Genomic DNA, 6234 nt, shown 5'->3' with positions numbered 1-6234 from the left:
AGATGGGACAGAGGAGGTAAGGAAGGCTATTCTGCCTCTCTTGTCTCCGGGGACTGGCTTCCCTGGGGCGATGGGGGACATGGTCCCCTTGGTGCGCCCAGGCCACTCTTGGCCTGAAGGAGGATCGACTCACCCAGCGTCCTGGGGCGGCCACCTCGGAGCACAAGAGAACCCACAGGCAGCAGGAACCAGAATTAGGGTTTTGGAGCACCGCCCATCTGAACAGGTAGGACCCGGGTCCATTTGGTTTTGCAGCCCACCTGACTTCCCCTTCGAGGCCTAAGCGGGTGGAAGAGAGGCTTGGTCAACCTCTGTCCCGAGTACCCTCCAAAGTGGTTGGAGCTGAAAGGGGCCCCGGGGAGTCGCCCGAGTAGCCTCTGTTAGGGGTCAGCGAGCAGAGGGGAAACCATGACTCCCTTTTTGTTTGGTTTGGAATTGTTGGAATTTGGGCGGTATAGAAATCCTGTCCTGGCCATGTCTGTGTGAAAGTGTGTGAATGAGACGGACAAAGGGAAGGGTTCCCACCCAACCCAAGGGCTGAAGTGAGTGCAGAGTCCTGATCCACGGTTCCGTGGCACCTCATACAGTCTATGGCGGAATTTCACCAACCAACCTCTAGGTGAAAGCTCCAGGTCGGGGGTTGATACCAACCAGCAAGGCTAAGAGGGCCCTAAGTCCCTGCGAGGGGAGCGGCCGGAGATAGACAAAGCTAGTCTTGTCCTAAGTGTGTTTTGTTCTAAGTGTGCGACACCGATGTAGGGTGGAACATGGGAGGCACACTAAGGAAACTGAGCCTTCTGAAATGTGTGTTAGAAACCTTTAGGAAGGTTTTCCTGGTAACTGGAGTGAAACTCACTCCACAAAGGTTGCATACTCTGTGAATTAGAGGGGCTCACCCAAGATATGGGCTGGCCACCAGAAGGATCCTTAGATGAGAGAGTCATTGCTGAGGTCCTTTGATTGTTGTTGGAGTCCCTGAACCATTTCTCTTACATTGATTACTGACAAGAGATAATACAGAAACAGCCCCCTTGGTTGAGAGCCTGTCTAGATGGACAGTCCAAGCTGATGTTAGCCAGGAGCATAATGGTCTCTAAGACCCAGTGGAAAGCAGCTAAACAGAAAACCTGACTAAGAAAGACAGGAAAGGAAACAGTTTTCCCCATAAGCCAGAAGAGGACTCAAGACCAACTTTGCCAAGACCACTGGGACAACAGACTGTCCCCTAGCCCCTTTGTCCTCAGAGGCAACAAATGAAGGCCCCCCAATATTGGCTATTCCTTCCACTGTGATATCCTCGGAGCCAAAGGCTTCCTAGGACCAAAGACTCTTTCACCTCCCAAGATTAAGGTGGGAGATTGGTCCCAAGATCAGAGCCACAACTCAGATGAGAACTCTCCAGATGCCCCTGCAAGACACTAAAGGACCTGCCCTTGTTGACCAGAGGGAAACACCTGAGGGAGACAAGGCAGTTTTGTGTGCCAGCCTTTCTCCACCATTGAGCTCATAAGCTGGAAAAATCATACTCCCTCCTACATGGAGAAATCCTGGGCCATGACTGATCTGATGTAGCCCATTATCCAGACCTAGGATGGGGCCCCAACAAAGAAGAAGGGCTAAAGATAGAGAGATGTCAAGAAGCCCTCCTAGGAAGTCTAAAAGAAAAGAAAAAAGAACAAAACACACTGTCTGTGCCCAAGAGTTAGAAGGAATCAGAGCCAGCCCTGAGCCCTAGCCTAAGCCAAGCGCATCTGCAGACAAACAGAGCCGAGATAAGCCTCCTGCTGCTCCAGCATCTCCCTCTTGCACTCTTGATAGCCCTGAACATTTCTCTCGGCCCCACATCTGCCTAAGGCCCCTCTGCCCTATGAAACTGGCACCAATGATCAAAAGAAATGTGCCCAACTGACTCAGAGCTAAATGTCCAGGCCACCGCTGCTGCCGCCCCTCTCTCTGCCCAGAGGTGCCTGGGGAAGGAAGGGCACATACAAGTGTAGCAGCCACAGTGCAAGTTTGTCAGTGAAGAAATGCACAGGCTCAAGCAACAGGTGATCAATGCAGCCTTTGTGGGACAGGCTCAGAGAGCCATTTGCCAAAAATTACAATCCTAGAGGGCTTTACTGAGAAGTGTGCCAGTGAGCTGACTGAGGTGGCCACCGCAGTTTTCATCAATCGAGATCCAGAGACTCAAAGACAGGCAGACCAGAAAGATGAAGAGGAAGATGGATTTTCTTATAGCAGCCCTCACCACAAACCCAGAGGTCACTCAAAGGGGGGGTCTCACTAGAACAAAGCCAATGGTCCAAATGTTTATAAGAAAAACAAAAGTGTGGCCAGACAAAAGGGGAAGCCTCCAGTGACCCCGGAGGGCAAGCACCCACTGCCATGCTCACATGCTAAGCCTTGAACAGAGAAGGAATGAATGTTTTCCTCCAGCCTTTGGCCCCAGCCCGTCCTTTCAGTTGATTCCCACTTGCTGGGAAGTTGATGATTGACGAATATGGCAGGGGTCCCATAGACACACACAACTGCATCTGATGCATGAGACCCAGCGCCTCAGGAGGGCTCAGCTGCTGCAAGTCTCCAAATGAACCAGGAATATGTTCATGCTAACAGCCAGTAATGGGCCATAGGGTTCTCACTCCAAAAGGACATGCCACCCTGGCTCCAAGCCACACACTTTGAGCCACCAGCTGGAAGGGCCTCAGAGCCCCATGCACCCAGGTATGCTGAACAAGAACACAAGCGGGGCAGCTGCTATATACAATTAGAGCAGGCTCCCACCTGACAAGAGGAGAAAAGCCACACAGACAAGGAGAAACACCTAGGTGGGCACAATGTGGCTGCCACACTGGGACCTGCACAGAACGGCACCGCTGCCCTCCAACCTTGGCAGACGGCCCACGGCGAGACTGACGTAGGTGCCTTTTACACAAATGATGTCCCAGGTCATCAGTCTCTGCTAAGATTTACATTAGATTTAAGAGTTGGAGAATCCTAGCAGCCAAGATCCTGCACTGGGAGATAAGAAAAATTCCTGCACCTTAAAGCGCCAGACACTCTATATATACCTCCCTTCCCTAAATGACAGTTCCTCCCAGGGGCTTGAGTACACCATTCTTGGGACAGCACTGGACTCTGACTTAAAAGCCCATATCTATCAAGAAAAAGGTCAAATACTTTGGTTACCATCTGACTCGGCAACAGGACAGACAATAGCAACTGGGCCTCAAAAGAAACAGGAGCTCTGCTCAATTCCAGTCCCTTCAACCTGTCATCAGACTAGAGAATTCTTGGGGGCTACTGGGTTCAGACATGTATGGATCCCCAACTTTCAGTTATGACAAAAGCCCTCTATGAAGCCACAAAGGGGGGAAATGGGATCCTCTTATATGGGAGTCAACTAAGCAAAAGACCTTTGAGGACATTAAACAAGCACTCACCTGTGCACCTGGATTATGGCTCCCTGACCTCACAAAGCCTTTCTTTCTGTATGTCCATGATCAGTCTGGAGTGCCTATAGGAGTTTTGACTCAGATACTGGGGACATGGCACTGTCCACTGCCCTATTTGTCCAAACAGCTGGACTCTGTAGCCCAGGGCTGGCCACCTTGTTTATGGGCCCTTGCAGCCACAGCTCTTCTGGTGTTGGAAGCTGATAAACTGGCCATGAGACAAGAACTGGTTGTCAGAGTTCCTCATTCAATTTTGACTTTGTTAAAATATAAAGGACACTATTGGTTGACTAATGAAAAAATGGTCAAATATCAGGGCATGTTATGTGAAAACCCACGTATCCACGTTGAGGTCGTCAGAACTCTAAACCCAGCAACTTTGCTGCCCATTGGACCTGGAAAACCTGATCACAAATGTGTTGAGGTCGTGGATGAAGTGTTCTCCAGCAGACCAGACCTAACAGACCAGCCTCTCAAGGACGCTGATGCAGAGTACTTCACAGATGGAAGCAGTTCTATAAAAGATGAGGTATGTTTTGCTGGATATGCAATGGTCACTCTGGACTCCACTGTCAAGGCAGAACCTCTGCCTCAGGGAACTTCAGCACAAAAAGTAAAACTTATTGCTTTGACTCGAGCACCTCAGTTGACAACAGGAGTCTGTGTGGATATTTACATAGACTCAAAATATGCGTTCTCTATCCTTCATGTTCACAGGGCCTTATGTAGGCTAACTAACTCAGGAGAGAAAAAAAGGGGGGGAAACATGATGTATGGACAAGAAATTCTTAAACTTTTGGATGCACTGGGGGCTCCCAAGAGGGTTGTGATTATATATTGCCAAGGTCATTGAAAGAGAAACACTGTGGTTTCTCAGGGCAACCAGAGAGCTGACAGAGAGACCAGTTTAGCTGTCTGCAAGAAACGGGAAGAAAATCCAGTCCCAGGTTGGATTTTCTGGGACTGACCGACTAGCTAACAGAATGGGAGCCAACATACTCCCAACATGAAAGTAAGTGATTTAAGACTGAAAAAGAAAATTTTCTCCCAGGTGGATAGTGGAGTTTTCTGATGGCCAGAATAGCCATCCCAGAGATTCTAGCCCCAGCCTTTATCAGACAGTTCCACAGGAAAATATGTTGGACACACAGCACTTGAGACAGTTCTGAGTCAACTTTTTTATGTCCCCCAGCTCACAAGCAACACCTGGATGAACTGCAAACAATGTGAAGTTTGTGCTCACAATAATCTTTGTCAGGGGCCAAAGCTCCCACCAGAAATCCAAACTATAGGAGGGGCACTTTTTGAAGACTTGGAAGTAAACTTCACTGAACTACCATGCTCACTGGGCTATAAGTAACTTTTGGGTTTTTTTGTGCTTTTTTTTTTTAAAGAAAGAATTTTTTTAATATTTATTTATTTTTTTTTTTAGTTTTCAGCGGACACAACATCTTTGTTTGTATGTGGTGCTGAGGATCGAACCCAGGCCGCACGCATGCCAGGCGAGCGTGCTACCACTTGAGCCACGTCCTCAGCCCAGTAACTTTTGTTTTTTATGTGTTCATACTTTGATGGGTGGAAGCCTTTCCCACCCACACTGAAAAGGCTAGGGAAATACTAGGATGCTTCTCTGTGAAATTATTCCCAGATTTGATGTCCCCCTAATTATTGGCTCAGACAATGGGCCAGCTTTTGGGCAGAAGTGATACGATTACTGACCATATATCAGATGGAAGTTACATACTGCCTATAGGCTGCAGAGTTCTGGTAAAGTTCAAAGGATGAACAGGACTTTAAGGCTCGATTGGGTAAGCTGTGTCAGGAGACTCATTTACATTGTGAGGATTAGATCCACTCCCACTAGGAGGAATGGATTCTTTTCTTTTGAGATCCTATATGGGACATCCCCCCTTCTTAACCCTGAGAGGACAGCTTCAAGTCTTAGGGAAAACTTTACAGGTTCTCAACCAATGGGTTAGAGAAAGATTGTCAGTAAATTTGACCACAGGTGCACACTCCTTCAAGCCTGGAGATTGAATCTAGGTCAAAAAATGAAATATTCAACCACTGAACTTGTTTGGAAGGGCCCTTTCACTGTTATTTTATCCACCTCAACTGCAGTAAAGTTTGCAGAGATAGGTGTCTGGATTCACTACACCAGACTCACGCCTGCAGCTGAGGACTGGGCGTGCTCTCCAAATGCTGCTACGCCCTTGAAGCTGACCATCCCAAAGAAAAAGGAGCACCAGAGAAGCTTGAGGATCAGAAGGACAACAGCCCTGCTCCAGTCACACCGGAAGCTGACTGGTCTACGCACAGCCGAGGCTTGAGGAGACTATGACCCTGTTTCAGCCACACAGGAGGCTGATCAATGCCCCATGAAGGATAAACTCCCCACCAGGACTAATGGACTCTTTCAACCTCAGAGATAGTTCTTATACTGTAATATATTGCCACTCCTTGCTTCTAGATATATACACAGTTCTCCGTTTGGTTTTTGCTACTGATTTGATAACAGTAACTCTTACTGACTGGACTCTGGGTGACAAAATTTCACTTATACTTTTTTATCTTGCTTATATAAGTTTTCTAGGATTTGTTTGGTGTTATTAGTTTGGCTTTGTTAACTTATGCTGTTTAACCTATGCTAACCAAAATGTTAGTCTATTATTTAGTTTGGTTTCCTTTGATAACCATAAGGGATTCTGCCCTACTCCTATTCCAACCATGGAGATCATGTGAACCATGTGTCAAGACAATCCACTATAACTAAGAGGTG

The sequence above is a fragment of the Marmota marmota genome, unplaced genomic scaffold (assembly GCF_001458135.2).
Source record: "Marmota marmota marmota unplaced genomic scaffold, marMar, whole genome shotgun sequence".
In the NCBI taxonomy this organism is placed as follows: domain Eukaryota; kingdom Metazoa; phylum Chordata; class Mammalia; order Rodentia; family Sciuridae; genus Marmota; species Marmota marmota.
This window is presented reverse-complemented; position numbering follows the sequence as displayed.